The 15,880-nt window shown below is 36.2% G+C and overlaps 1 long non-coding RNA gene across 1 annotated transcript; it reads right to left on the bottom strand.

Annotated features, from left to right (window-relative positions):
* Positions 1–9,389: 9,389 nt before the first annotated feature.
* On the bottom strand, positions 9,390–14,688 carry LOC110446751. Its single transcript, XR_002462499.1, has 3 exons — positions 14,612–14,688; positions 10,784–10,927; positions 9,390–9,509 (listed from the first exon to the last, which is right to left on the bottom strand). It is a non-coding gene; the product is annotated as an uncharacterized LOC110446751 (long non-coding RNA).
* Positions 14,689–15,880: the final 1,192 nt, after the last annotated feature.

Raw genomic sequence — 15,880 nt, 5'->3', positions numbered from 1 at the left:
ATACTCAGCAATTGTATATATGGTTATACGGTGGTGATCTCAACCATTTCCAAGTGATAAACTTATTTTGGCCCCACCCCTTAGCCGGGGTGGGGTGGGGGTCAGCCCCAAAATTTGTACAGTTTTGAATCTCCACCCTCCACCACCTAGGGATGCTTCCAGTCAAATATGGTTGATATCACTCTTAGTTCCAGAGAAGAAGTCGCTTAAAGCAATATAGCCAAATTGCCTGCTTTTGGCCCCGCCCCTCAGCCCCCTGGGGGTCAGCCCCATCATTTGCACAATTTTGAATCCCCATCACCTTGGGATGCTTCCAGTCAAATATGATTGATATCCATTTCTTAGTTCCAGAGAAGAAGTCGCTTAAAACAATATAGCCAAATTTCCCACTTTTGGCACGGCCCCTCAGCCCCAAGATTTGTACAATTTTGAATCCCCACCACCTAGGAATGCTTCCAGTTAAATATGGTTGATATCCATCTCTTAGTTCCAGAGAAGAAGTTGCCTAAAGCAATATAGCCAAATTGCCCCCCCCCCTCTTTGGCCCCGCCCCTCAGCCCCACCATTTGTACAATTTTGAATCCCTACCAGTGGTTAAGAAGAAGGAGTCGTTAAAGAAATTGTTGACGGACGGACGACGGACGGACGATGGACGGACGCCGGACGCCACGGTATGGCATAAGCTCACCTTGGTCCTTTGGACCCGGTGAGCCAATAATAGATGTACTTTTCCGTTGACAGCAGGACATGAGGTGCCTCCCAATCGGGAACCGTCGGCACTTTCCGTAAAAGAGTAACTCGTTTACGGAAAGTGCCGACGGTTCCCGATTGCTGTGCCTCCTATGCAAATTTTCTGTGAATGAGAAATATACTTGTATGACGTCAGTTGACGAGAGCGCAGTAAATGAATTCTTATGCAAATTTCGGGCTGTTGATTTTATGGAACAGACCAATGCCTTATTAGTTTATGCCTTGTGGCACGGTGTCCGTCGCTGTTGTCCGTCGTTCTTCTGACGTTAACATTTCTGTTCAAACTCGGCTTCAATGGTATTGCTATGGATAAATTCTAGACGAAGGAAAAGTACCTACCTAGATGGTTTGTACCGGGATAAATCCTAGGTGAAGGAAAAACACCTACCTAGATGGTTTGTAAAGGGATATATCCTAGATAAAGGAAAAATACCTACCTAGATGGTTTGTACCGGGATAAATCCTAGGTGAAGGAAAAACACCTACCTAGATGGTTTGTACCGAGATAAATTCTAGATGAAGGAAAAGTACCTACCTAGATGGTTTGTACCGGGATAAATCCTAGGTGAAGGAAAAACACCTACCTAGATGGTTTTTACCGGGATAAATTCTAGATGAAGGAAAAAATAGCGTTGCATACATAAGTTTTTGCCTCTTTAGGAGTAACTGGCATAACCATTTGGTTATGTAAATAGCATGTAACGGCGCGAGCAGAGGGACAAGGCCTACACGCGTATACGTACGTCTAATAGGAAAGGGAAAGGATCGTACAGTATATATTTCAAAGTTTACACCTTAAGGTTCCAACAAGCCCCCTAATAGATGCTGTAGTCACCTAAAATTCCAACCCCCTGATAAGTCATATTCAAAGACTTCAATTAAAAATCGGAACTTATATATGTAATTTGAATATATTGAACTTGTACATTTGCTGTTAAAAAATACATAGCCAGATTAACGTGGTTGAAAATAAGGCATAAAGGCTGATGTCTTCATAAAAATAGACTTTTAGCATGTCGATCTCTTTAGCGACCTAACTGAGTACTAAGAGATGTACCTAGGTCATGCGGAGCTTATTTCTCTTCTACTAACTGCTGAAAGGAATTCCAACCTCAAATACAGATAGATTTTGCCATGCAAAACCACTCTAAATATGATAAAATCCCATGGTAATATATTTTAGCAGATTACAAATATGGAAACAAAGGCTGCCAAGTAACCTTGACCGGTAAATGAACTTTATATGAAGTGCCATTTGGTTACATTCTGTGATGTCATGAATGCGCTAGACATGTTATAATCACTGAAACTAAAAAGTGCGATAATGTTTATTACAAGCTTTTTTTTAAAAAAAACATTAAATGTCAAGAAAAGACACTTATACGATGTTTAAGACACTTTTATGGTCATAGGTCTATGGTTTTACACATATATACCGGTAAAATATGTTACGCGGACGTTTTACTGGGATTTTTGTACATTCCCATAGCAACAATCATCTACTTTTTAGGCCGGTATGCCACTCCACACCTAGCTAGTTAAAGAGAAATTCACCCGCACGACCTACATGTAGCTATATCAACGTACTTAACATAATATGTCATTTCGTACATGTAGCATTCAGTTAGATCGTTAAGTCCGGTGAGCTATTTCTATGAAGACATCAGCCTTAATGCTTCATTATTGACTACGTTAACCTGGTAATGTACATTTTCAATGACTTATGTACAAGTTCAATATATTCAAATTACATATAATGTATAATTATTCCGGTTTTTAATAAGGGTCTGTAAACATGACTTACCAGGGGGTTGAAATTCAGTGTGACTATTACATCTTTTAGAGGAGGCTTGTTGAACCTTAGGAATCAAAAGTGTGTTGATTTAAAGCTTGTCTGTGCCAAAATGACCGAATGATGTCCTTAATCATTGATAGTTAAGTATTAAATCAATTAAGGGTTAGATAAAGTTGGGTCGGTCAAGGAGTGGAAGGAAGAAAATGTATACTGAAGGGTAACTTCCTAAGCTAACCTGAATTGTCATGATGCATTCCGGATTACGATGGTCAAGTTTGTATAGAAAACCAGTCTTAACCTCTTAGGAGCTACGGGGAAGTTATACATGTATCACGCAAATTATTAACGATAAGAATACGGACCTTCCTCGTTTGTATTGGATTCCGAAAATCCACATGAATCTACCATCAATTCTAATTACCATAAAAACGGGGTAACATTCGTTTCCTGATTGTATTCCCCAGAAGTGATGTAAATGGAACGTGGATTTATGGGGCTGAATGTTGTAAATAATTCATCAGGATGGATAACAAAAATCTTGGCCTTCGGTCTTAATTGCAAATATATCCAATATACATGTATGCTATCTTTAGATAACGAGAACACTTTGACCACGTCAATCATGTGTAATATCCTCTTGAACATGAAAGTAAGTACACTACAGAGTTTACTACATTTACTTCAACCGCTTGCTTCGATCACGCCTTACTGTTTCGCTGTACGATAGCTCGACCGGATTTCGATTTGTCGAGTAACGAAGCTCCCTTTTCGAAGATGCAGGTTGATGAAGGCTATGAACAAATCGTATGGTCGAATCCGGATCTTATTTGAAACTATACTTTTTCTTTGTGTACTGTGTAAGTTGAGGTTTTTAAATACGCTCAATCACGTGACTTGTTGTCACTTCCCCGCTTGATGAAGCAGGAGACGCTTATCCTTGGGAAGATGACAGCTTCCAAGTAGTCAAAGAATATAGTTAGAGAGGTACTGTGACAGAAGGAAATATTTTATAATGTCACCTCGCGGCGATGAAAAAAAGAGCTTTATAAATGGTAATTGTTCAGTTTTTCCATTTAAATGCACACGATTGATGTCGACGACGAAGCAGAGACGCTTACCCTCAGGAAGATGACAGATTCCAAGTAGTCAGAGAATATATAGGCATTTTAACAGAAGGGTTTATTTTATATGTAACCTCGAAACGATTAAAACAAATGAGAACCAAATGAAACTGAACTCTATAAAATCTACACGTATTTGTTCAGCCTTCCCATTTTCATTCCAAATATCGCAGAACGGCAAGGGGCACCTATTAAAAGGGACAGAATAAAGATAAAAACTGTCTTTAAGTCATCTTTGTGCTAAAAATGAACACTCAGTACATGTAGTATTGCTGACGGCTTACAAAAGGGTTGTAAATGACACACGCCATTGTTATAAAGTAAATTGTAGGATGTATGGTTTATTAAATATTTTGAATAACGAACTTTTGTAAACTTATTAAGGTAAAAACTACTGCCAAAGTTCATATTGTATAATATCCATTAATTTATTTAATAGAACATTTCACATAATATCGATATATTGAAACCATACTTTACCCACGGCGGATACTAATTTCCAAAAAGCAAAAATATATACATGTAAATAAATACAAAATAGACAAAAATGATCATCCATTTCTCAGATACTCATTTTGAATACTTAGATGTCTGAAAAAATGTTATTAAGAAAACTATTTCATTCTAATATGTTTTAATATTTGTACAAGCTTCTATCAGCAATATCCAAAAATGTTGTTGTTGACAAGGCGGAGGAAACTCCGCGAGGGAGGATGAGACCAATATATGACGCAGCAGCTGAACACATTCATACAAGCGTGTATCTGACTGACAGGAAATTTATCATGAAAGTCTGTAAGTCAGCTACAACATCCTTTTGTTTACACGTTTCGGGTTCTAAACAAGGCAATACTCCAAATAATATGTTTATAATGTACAAAAATAGGAGATCATGTTATGTATATTGTCTGGCCTTCCCTCCTTCTACACAAAGTCGCGATAACGTTGAGTTAATCGTCTGGCCTTCCTTACTTCTACACAAAGAGACGATGACGTTGAGTATATCGTCTGGCCTTCCTTACTTCTACACAATCGTCAAGCCTTCCTTACTTCTACACAAAGTGGCGATAACGTTGAGTATATAATAGTTAATCGTCTGACCTTCCATCCTTCTACACAAAGTGTCGTTAACATTAAGTGTATCGTCTGGCCTTCCCTCCTTCTACACAAAGTGGCGATAACGTTGAGTTAATCGTCTGGCCTTCTTTACTTCTACATAAAGTGGCGATGACGTTGAGTCAATCGTCAAGCCTTCCTTACTTCTACACAAAGTGGCGATAACGTTGAGTATACCATCTGGCCTTCCCTCCTTCTACACAATGTGTCGATAACGTTGAGTATACCGTCTGGCCTTCCCTTTACACAAACTGTCAATAACGTTGAGTATACCGTCAAGCTTTCCCTCCCTCTACACAAAGTGTCGATAATGTTGAGTTATTCGTCTTGCCTTCCCTTCTTCTACACAAAAGCTTACATACTTTGATTTGAAGGGTGACATCAGAATGAGCTCCATATAAGATACATGGAACGCTTACGATGAAAAAAAAAATGTTTAAAATGATATCGTGGTCACACAGGAATATCTAAAAAAAGTCAGTCCACGGATGTCATCATGAACATTTTTTGTCCATGTTTTGACACTATTTCCGTTTCTGAAATTCGTCATACTGATTTTCCATCATAACACCTCGAGTGTGATCGTACAAGTCATTTACATCTGTATCTCTGTCGCGCTTGTCAAACGTGTCATACTCCCCTGTGTCATTCATTCTTCTTGCGTGAGAATACATGCCGTTGTCATCATTTTCCGCGCGCTTCCCGCCGAGTACACTGTAACCATAGTGATCAGTTGCCGTCGTTTGCGTTGTGGATCCGGATCTAGGGCCACTGAAGTCAGACTGCGCTAAGCTATACATCCCCTCCTCCTCTCCATTGGTCAATTGATTGGTAGCTTGGTTTCCTTTTACGTTCACATCGGGTAAACTGTATTCGTTATTGAGAACTGCTTCACTGTAGTTAAGATCAACATTCCGTTTGTCACAATATACCCCTTGCCCACACTTGGATTTCGTTTTTCTCCTCCTATTAATTAATGTATAAATATATAATCTGTTACACCCGTTTGCATAAAAACATCGTCGCTAAATCGCCTCAGTTTCGTTAACTGTATTAATAGGTAGATGTGGACCCATCAGAAGAAAGTTGAAATTGATATGCTATAATTATGTACATATACAAATGTATAAAATATCGGTTTTGTAACGTCATAGAAACGGATCCTTAAATGATTGACAGCATATATTCTAGTATCTACATCATGAAATGAACATCATAATAAAAAACCATTTCTTTCGTAATTGGTGAAAACTAAATAGCGTTGGTACTGACAGGGATATATAGTTCTAAAGATGAGAATATTTGTTTAGAAAATGCGATTGTATATTTCGTTGAAAGACGAATGTGACTGACTATAGAGGTACAACAGACGCTGTCCAATTAGACTTACCTTTTATAACAGAGGCCTGCCACGATCAAAATGATAACTAGGACTGCAATGGACGCACCGACGTAAATCGGCCATAACAGCGGATCTAAAGATAGAAACATTAAACATCACGACCCCTGTTGACTTAGTGACATGCTGTACATGGTACTACACGACTGTAAGATGTGACAACTACAGGACAGAAGTATTATCTGATGGTCGTTTTCCTACTCTACTCGAGACAACGTTACGTCTACGCTATTATTTCACCCCGCTGCAATGTCACATTAATGGGGTATTGTAACATTATATTTTTATTTCACCTGACACGATGTGTCTGTGAGGTTATTTTATGGTGCTTTGCCCGCCGTCCGTTCGTCAACATTTTTTTTATAACTTCTTCTTGAAAACTGAAGTCAAGTCCAAGGTCCTGATGTATGGAAGTAATGTATCTTGGATGGAGTGCTATAAAATTTCCTCATATAAATAATCTTGATATAATTTAAAGGTCACATGGATCAAATATGTTAAAGCAACATTTTCAAAAGAACCGGAGGAATGCTAACTGATTAAGATATGTAAACCAGAAGTGAATTTCCTTCTAATTGATTATGCATGGATCAGAGATCATCTTAAAAGCTGGACATGGTCAAAGGTTTACCTAGACAATAATGGATGAAAACTCACCAGGCCTTGGCTCCTGATATTTGTCAGTAGAAATATCAGACAGAGTGCTATAAAGTTTCCCCTTATCAAACAAATTGATATGTGAATAATTTATCACCGAAACAAGGAGCTCATCACAAACACCGAACCCAAGGTACTCCGTACGACTTATGATTACCCAGTGTTGAAACGTAGTTTAATGTGTTATTAGAGGTTAANCTAAAACGAAAACATATGATCCAACTTAAAGAGTTTTAATTAAAAGATATAAAAGTGTGTTAATTTATGTGCTTACCTGCAGCTGGTAACAAGATGTCCTTGTCCACCTGTTCCTGTCGGCTTGACGGGTGACAGCTGGAACTGTTGGCACTATTGGTACTGCTAATCTCTGATGGAATAAAGGCATTTTAATTACACTATCACTGACAGAGTACTCAGGAACCACATCAGCTTATCAGTCATTTACAACAACAGACATAAATTCTCGTAGTATACTGACAAAGATCCAAAAATATGGATGCAATATTTACTACTAACGTAATTAAATGTAACCCGCATAATATCAAATACAATTTTTTCCAACAGTTTCAATAAATTCACGTATCAAAAACAGTTTCAGAACTGGTATGAATGCAACGAAGATAAAGAGGTTTATGAAATTCATTCCTAAAACTTATAAAAAATGTATTATTACATGTAACATTCTACAACTATATAGCATTGAGATTTGTTTAGTACGATCGGACTTATCATGATTTTTTAACGAAAAATACACAAATCTTGTATTAAAGAAATAGTTTAAAATATTTGTTTTAAACAGGAATAAAAAGGCTAGTGTTTAAGAATTACAACGTAGTCAACTTACCGTTACTGACGCAGAGGAAACTATAGGTTTCTGAGCAGTTTGTTTGGTTTACATACAACGCTCCGTTAGACTCGATACCAAAGGGGCACAGCTGTTCTTGTGTGATTTCTACAACAGAGTTTAATTTTGTTTTGATAAAATGTATTAAATATGTAATAAATTGTAAGTGCACCTATATAATTGCAGAAATGTATTTAAGACTGTTTGACGCAAAAGGAATAGAGTCTTATCTTTTGTATGACTGACGTTACGGGTTTATAGTTTAATATGAATATCAATAATATTTTCTCTGTCGGGTTTGCGAAGATGTTTAATTCATTCAGGAAAACTGTAAACATATACAGTATAAAATATAACCATATTTAATGACACTCGCTTAAGATATAATTAATTAGCCCCGTTATAATTTAATCAGCAACGCTTTGGCTTTATAAAGGAATTTGATAAAATAGGAAGGGAAGTTTAATTGCATTCAATGGTATCACATCAATACATGTATAATCACTTTGACAATGTCTATCGTGCTGTTGTCCGTGTCAACCTCTATTTGAAGAGGCCGCGACGGTCAGAGCTACAGGGATTACTCGGCTACAGGTAGTTGAGGTTGAAAACAATGAGACTTCCAAATGTGATGGTCTTTACCGTTTTCCTTGTCCTGTTCTGACAACTTTTCAAGCCACATGTTTGTATCAATCGTCACACATTCGGGGAACAAATGTCGAACTTCATCAGAGGAAGCCAAATATCCACTGTGGTTTGTAGTACAGAAACCTCTTGCTGATTCGAAGGTTTGGACCGTGGACACGAAAACAGCAGAAAATGAGGATCCTGGGAAGTGAAGTCCAAAATATAATAAGATGAATAAGTAAGTTATTCCTATACAACGGATCTCCTCATTATAACTATACATATGCTTGCCACCGTCTGTGTTTTACTTTTGCTATCATCACAAACATGTTAACGAAGGATGACAATACCCCAAAAAATATCGCCAAAAAACCATTTTATTAATTATTTGAAAATTCAGAAGATGAATTTATTCATTTATATCTATGTAAAAGAAAGAATATCGATAGGTGTTCTTACAAACGATATTAAGACCCGGTGCGCACGTGAGATCTATTTTATAAGAAACTCTGATGTCAACATTTAGAGTTCAGGGTTTGTGCAAATACCAGCACCCAGAACGGATTACGGCTTGAACTTTGTAATCAATAGAACGCTTCTTTTCGGGCATTTTACTGTTTCGTGATCTTAGATTTAAGGATGAATAAAGATATTACTTTAATCTGTGTTTATTTCTATCGTCCAAAACAGAAGACATAGTCCTCACACGCCTCATTGTCTAACAACACACATTTGTATTTAATGCTATGGAAATTCGTAAATTTATTCTCTGCGACCAGAAATGTTTATGGCGTTGAATTCTAAACTTTATCTTTATAAAACATAAACTTTCTATACAATAAAAGGCCCATTTAAAAAAAAAAATCACCTAGAAAAGTAATCCGTTTTTAGGTACTGATTTGATTTTGGTCCTCACTCTTTAATGTCAGAATAATGGATATATTGCAAACCCCTCCTTAACGCGATGGCCTTCACCATATTATTTAAACATAATCTACCTTTACCAAAAAGACAATTCAACGTTCAAATTCTTATTAAATATAATACATATTTTCGACGTACGCTGTTGACATTCGCTTGTTCTTGTGTTCCAAAATTCAACGTCGGTTCCACATGTACAATATCTGAATCCGGTTCCTTTGCAAACGAGGTTTCTGATGCAATGGTCATCTGATTCACAGCTTTCATTTATTAGAGACACTACAAGCGAGAACATAATAAATAGCCATAGTTAACCCTTTCACCACTGTAGACCATAATCGACTAATCCAGATCAATGCATTGTAGAGTCTACTAAAGTTACATAGGGGTGAGAGAGGGTTAAGGATTACTGTCCCATTGCAAGAAAAATACTAGAGTTCCACTGTCATTTTTCACACGTACTGTATACCCTCCCCTCCTAATTTCGTTTTAGACAGAACTATTGAGGGGCTTTGCCGCCAGGGATCTCCCACCTTTCAGGTAGCTTAATTGGTTACCATTGTGCTCAGAGGTCTAGGGTTCGAATCCCGATCTGACGCCTTTACAACACTTTTACTGACGTTAAACTTTTTCACGCTTCAAATTTTCTAAAGGTTTTGATGTCTTTCCAGAAATGATTCATGAAATTATACGGGTGTAGGTATATGAAAAAAAATTACTCGTGTAGGTAAAAAAGTTTCTAATTCATAGTTACTGGTTTGGGAGTGGTATGGGTGTCCTTAGTAATAACCTTGAATCACCTATTCACCGTCAATAATCAATGGAAGGACATTTTGTTTTAATGACTTTCCTTTACACATTTTCGAATGGTAGAATCATGAAAATTTAACATATGTATACTATTAAGTAATTTTAAGAGTTATCTTCCTTGGATCATAACTCAAAAATTATGAACGTTTTCTGTCGTTAATTGGATGAAACAAAGAAAAGTAACAGAAAAGAATATTAACCACAAAGAAATGTTGTATTTCTTCTCATAAAGTCAGTTAAACGGATATTCTAATTCTGTATGAGAAAGAAATAAAGACAAGTACGATTATATTAAGACAAAGGCGGAGTTCGTGACGTAATCAACAAATTAGTTACATGATTTTAAGGAGTCAAAATCTAGGTCAATAGTCAAGGCACCTTTTTTTCCAACCGCAATATCAGAAAGTGACCCGTTCGATCTCTGTTAGACTAAGTTCAACTCAAACTATTTGTATTAAAGCGCCACCTTAACATACATTTTCTATCATTATCATATGCAAAAACATAAAATTAAGATTTCAAAATAATAGAATATCTTTAAAATTGGTTGTATGGATACATCATGACGTGTTCACGGTAGTACATTACCTCTAATAATTGGGAACATTACACGGATAATTCAAACATTGACTTTCTGAGACTGTAAGGTTGATCTTTTTATGTTATATCAAATAATACAATCATTTTCACTGTAGAAATGAAAAATGATGAATAAATATAAGTGATATTGTTTGTAAACATACTTTTTATGCAGGTTTCTGTCTTCCGATTCCACACGTTCCCTTTTTTACACCTGCAAACTGGACCAGAAACCTCGTCTGTGCATACCAAAGTGTCATTGCAGCTGTTGTGCATACTGGATGCACATTTCGTCTCGAAACTCGATCCTTCACAGAGAGAAATACTTCATTCATTCGGGACAGTCGTATACATGAGAAACTTAAGCAATTTGAGTATTTTTATTCTAAATTGGTTTTCCTCGAGTGAAATACTCCTTCTCTGCAGCTGACCTACAGGTTGAATGACATTTTCTACTGGACTTTTAAAGGTCACGCAGTTGTAGGTATGCATTAATTGATAAAATTAACCTTTTTTGTTTTAATTTACTAATCTTGAGTAATATAATCTTTCACTGGACAATTTTCGATAATTTGTCAAATATAAGAAATTGACATATTTTTATACATGATATTGATAAAATATAAAAACAAATGAAGCCTTGAAACAAATTAAGCATCCTCATATACTGTAAAATTATGTTTTCTGCGGAGTGCAAATTTTTGCGGTCATAGCTTTTTTTCGCGAATTTAATAACAATGTCCATCCTTACCATAGCACATTTGTATTGACCAGTAAACATAAAATCCGCGAATAATAGATTACACGAAACTCACACTCAAATTGTGTTTAATGACTAATCCTTTGAATAACCGCAGCAACGCGATTGAAAATATTTCAATCAGAAAATAATCGAGCCTTCACCTATCCGATTGTCATACTATATAGCTATCAAACCACCACTAATCTTAATGTAATCCTATCAAGTTATCACTGATTCGATTGTCATACTATCAAGTTATCACTGATTCGATTGTCATACTATCAAACCACCACTAATCTGAATGTACCACTAATTAGATTGTCATACTATCAAGTTATCACTGATTCGATTGTCATAGTATCAAAACCACCACTAATCCGAATGTCACGTACAATCAAATCATCACTAATTCGATTGTCATACTATCAATTTACATTTAATCCTATTGTCATACTATCAAACAACCGTTAATCTGAATGTCATATTATCAAGTTATTACTGATTCGATTGTCATACTATCAAGTTATCATTGGTTCGATTGTCATCCTATCAGGTTATCACTGGTTCGATTGTCATCCTAGCAAGTTATCACTTATGCGATTGTCATACTATCAAACAACCGTTAATCTGAATGCCATATTATCAAGTTATCACTGAATCGATTGTCATACTATCAAGTTATCACTGATTCGATTGTCATACTAGCAAGTTACAGTACCACCGAACCGTTCTATTGTCAAACTATCAAACTTCCACTTATTCAATTGTCATGATACGAAATCACAGGCAATGCATACATCTGTAAATGATTATGGTTTACAAATGTTGAAAACAAGAGGCCCATAGGGCCTGTATCGCTCACCTGACTACTCCGAATGTTATGCTATCAAAATTCCACTATTCCGATTGTCATACCATTAATTTATTTGTCATACCATTAATTATTTGTCATACTTTCGAACTATGATTTTAGGGCACATTTGTCTTTTTTATACATAGTTGTCATGTTATCTCACACTTCCTTGTTTAGCAAGGGACGAGGGTGGCTAGACTATCGACGCTGACTTATATATGTATACATATTCAATGCGGGGAACCCACGTGACTTTTGGATATCGTACACGACGTTTTCACTATGAAAATATATCGTGCCATTCTGCAGGCTATTTTAAACCAATGTAAATGGGTAATATTTTAAGCCCTGATAACAAGTACTTTTCATTGCGATATCTTCAAAAACATAAGAAAAGTGCGTACGATATCTTCATCAAATCGATAGCTCACGACCGGTTGTTTGAGCATCAATTGAAAACGGGAAAATATCCCGAAGAATTGGTTGCACATCATAAAAGACGAAACTTCGGACCTTTCTTTTGGCCATGTTTGGAGAAAATCCGTACAACAGAAACAAAGTTATGATGGAAAACACCTTACCAAGCGGGACTGCGACCATAGTGAAAACGATGTGTACGATATCCAATAGTCACGCGGGTTCCTCGCATTGATATTTCTTGCTTGTTTCAAACAGTTTTGACATCGACGTATATACCCTATCTTTAATATTTGACTCGTCGAGTTCTCGTTGAAATGGCTACATCAACATAATCGAGTAAAATACACATACATTTGTATTTGATAAAATTAATATTACATATTTACTTGCAAGTACCTTATCTGTATCAGTAGATTATTTCAATGAGTATAAGGGTATATGAAAGCCATTGTCTCAAAAAGTAAAGTATAGTTATGTACACGTTACTTCATACAGTTGAAATGAAAATGAAACAAAACTGGTTCAGTTAAAAAAAATACTTATCATATATGCTTCCTTAATTGTTTATTTGGCGTTTAACACCCTTTGCCACAGCGTACAAAGTATGATACCTTAGGGGAAGTGTATGGAGGTGAGGAAAAAAAAGAAAAATATACCAAACATTACAACGGAGGGAGCAGATAATGTTGTTTTTTTCCAATGCCCCTTTTATAATAGGTAGCAGAGTACAGTAGAAATGGCTTGACCCTAAAAATAAAGGGCATGTCTCGGATAAACATGAATAACGGATTCATCCTGCACAACACACCTACATATATAGATATATTTATAAACTACATTATGAATACGTTGTTTTTTTATAAGAATGAATATTTTTCAAAAAGTAAGTTCCCCAGATTTGGGACTTGTGAAAACCATGGTTACCACATCAAAAAACGCCAAAGAATGCAAAAAAAACATGATTTTTAACCCAAAACTTGACCCACGCAAGTAGTTTTTTTTTTCTTAAAACCTGTCTTAAATTAAATATCACCTACTCGTTCACAGATACTCACGTTTTAGCATAGATCGTCAAACTACAATTTTCACAATATTTACACATGTGCTGAGTACAAAATAAAGACTACATGAAAAGCTAGCTTTTGTTGTGTAGACACAGATTCGTAAATGGCCAAAATGTAGTCTCAAACCAAATTCGATTTTTTTTCAAATATGAAGCCCACATAGTTCAATTTATCATGTATATGCCAATTTTAAAGCTGATGTTTTTAAAAACTTTTGATACATGTAATATTACAGGGGTTATTCATTGTACAAAAATATCACCCATGGCCATCGTACGCTACTGTACACTGCTACTATAGGACAAAATAGAACACTACCAATTTCGAAAGGTCCCAAATTAGTCGCCTCTTTCGATAACATGCATAGCGACAATGCAGACACATTCTTTCCTCGAACATGCACGTGTCTGTTGTAAATGCAAATTGCACCTGTCAATGAAATGTACATGTATTACTAAGTGATAAAAGGAAACAATTACAGCCTACATGTATACATAATGTCTTCGAGGCCAAAGCTGCTAACGACTTTTGTATATGACTATATAGATACATAATTTGTATATGAATTTACATATATACATATTTTGTATATGAATATATTATACATGTTTTGTATATGACAATATTCATATTTTGTATAAGAATATATATATATATATAAACATATACGTACTATGTCTAGCGTTCATAGTACAAATAGCACAGCATTTTAAAACAGGTTAGCATTAGGATACAGAAAAAAGTCTTAAAATTTTCAAGTACATTTACTATATGCACAGGCGATCAAAATATTTCATACTGATAGTCCGATTAACGTACACAATTACATAAATCGCCTCTGATGACGACGCACCCGACTAATAACCAATACTTGTTACTTAAACACAAACCTAAATAAAACAATCGAACGTACTTTCTTTACAGGTATTTTCATCTGAATTCCAGAACGAGTTGGCTTCGTCGTTACATCTGCACAAGTGATCTCCTACATTTTTACAAACCAAACCATCGATACAGCTTGCCTTGTCTGTGCAGGTGTCGTTGAAAGTCAGCTCTGTTATAAGTAAAAATGATATCGCAATTGGCAATGCAATTCTCACATTTTATTTAGAGCCTGTATTGTTTGAAACACATCATAATAACATATACGTAACATTAGACCGACAACGTAACAGATTAAGAACGCGTGCATAAACATCACATAGAATTTAAATAGCATAGCCCCGGCACAGCATACAACATATCAATGATTTTGTAGTAGCGAAATATAACATGATCGTCCCATATTTTACTTTAGATCTTTGACAAAGCATTGTTTTGATGATACAAGTGACCATCGCCACTGCAACCAAATTCAGTGCGGTTTAGGAAGTTTGCGTGACAGTTGAAGAGATTGAAAAAATACAGACAGTCAAAATGTCACAAAATACTTCCTGTGTGCTTAAAGGCGTGGCAGCATAGATGAAGATTTTTTTTTTAATATTTCTGTATGTTTGTCATGCTGGCCCAAGTTGCTCATAGGTTCGTTAACTTAAAACAGCGAGTGGTAAGTGAGATATTCAAATTGTTGTGACTAAAACAAGGACAAAAGCAGAATAGGAATCGATAGTAAATGAAAACACATGGAACCGAGGAGACAACAAAACAAAAGGAAGAACACTGATCAGAGGAGACACCCAAAACAATAGGAAGAACACTAGAATCCGAGTAGACACCCAAAACAAAAGGAACAAAAGAAGGATCCGAACAGACACTCAAAACAAAAGGAAGGACATTAGGATCCCAACAGACACCAAAAACAAAAGGAGGAAAACAAGGATCCGAGGAAACACCCAAAACAAAAGGAGGGACACCATGATTCGAACAGACAAAACAAAACAAAAGGTTCCAACACAAGGTTCCGAAGAGACACCAAAAGCAAAAGGAAGAACACAAGGATCTGAAGAGACACCAAAAACAAAAGGAATACCACAAGGATCCGAGGAGACACCCAAAAAAAGGAAGAACACCAGGATCCGAACAGACACCCAAAACCAAAGGAAAAACACAAGGATCTGAGGAGACACCAAAATCAAAAGGAAGAACACAATGATCCGAACAGACACCCAAAGCAGCAGCAAAGACACTAGGATCTGAGGAGACATCCAAAACAAAAGGAATACCACAAGGATCCAAGGAGACA

Source organism: Mizuhopecten yessoensis, unplaced genomic scaffold, assembly GCF_002113885.1.
Source record: "Mizuhopecten yessoensis strain PY_sf001 unplaced genomic scaffold, ASM211388v2 scaffold2977, whole genome shotgun sequence".
NCBI classification, from domain to species: domain Eukaryota; kingdom Metazoa; phylum Mollusca; class Bivalvia; order Pectinida; family Pectinidae; genus Mizuhopecten; species Mizuhopecten yessoensis.
This window is presented reverse-complemented; position numbering and strand designations above follow the sequence as displayed.